Source organism: Morone saxatilis, unplaced genomic scaffold (assembly GCF_004916995.1).
Source record: "Morone saxatilis isolate NCDOM2014 unplaced genomic scaffold, NCSU_SB_2.0 Contig2, whole genome shotgun sequence".
NCBI classification, from domain to species: domain Eukaryota; kingdom Metazoa; phylum Chordata; class Actinopteri; family Moronidae; genus Morone; species Morone saxatilis.
The window spans coordinates 12,482,792-12,483,449 of record NW_023339762.1 but is presented as its reverse complement, the minus strand read 5'-3'; the positions used below and the strand labels follow the sequence as shown (position 1 = coordinate 12,483,449).

Genomic DNA, 658 nt, shown 5'->3' with positions numbered 1-658 from the left:
ATTATTATTATTATTAAAAACTTGAGTATAAGTGACACGTAAGAGGTTTTGAATGTACACTTGTCTTTAAACCTTTATGGTGTGCATGTTATGCAGTTGTTACGTCTTAAAACATGAAAACAGATCTGCTGAAGAGCTGAGAGAAATCCAGCGAAGGTTTACATGCTTGTACATACATACATGAATTTCCTAGAAATATGCATAAGTCTATCCAAGAGGACAGGATACGACGGACTGCTGCACCAGTATCAACAACATGACATTTGATTCTAGAAAAGTGATCTGAATGAAACATTTACAGATTCTAAACATCAACAAAACAAAGCATTGTGACTTAAAGCAACTTTAAGCATCTAAATACTGTATGAAATAAGATATGAGACCGTTTTTTCTCCATTCTGAGCATAGACAGACACTCTATTGAGATAGAAACATCTGACATTGTTCCTGTTTGCAGTTTGAATGAAACGGTGAGCAAACATCTTACAGACAGCTTGAATGTTGTGACTGTGGCAGCCAGCAGCTGTTAACTGTTTTCTGAACCTGTCCTGACCAGAGAGACCAGACCAGACCTGTCTGGTCACACAGCAGCTCTGCTTCCCCTGCTGGAGGCTGCAGCAGGAGTCACAGGGCAGCATGGAGCACACACACACACACA

The 658-nt window shown here is 40.0% G+C and overlaps 1 protein-coding gene across 1 annotated transcript in view; it reads left to right on the top strand.

The window, feature by feature from the left end:
• The window catches only part of ucmab (upper zone of growth plate and cartilage matrix associated b), a 7,707-nt gene that overhangs the window by 1,309 nt on the left and 5,740 nt on the right, over positions 1–658 (top strand). The gene's annotated exons all lie outside the window — the stretch shown is intronic.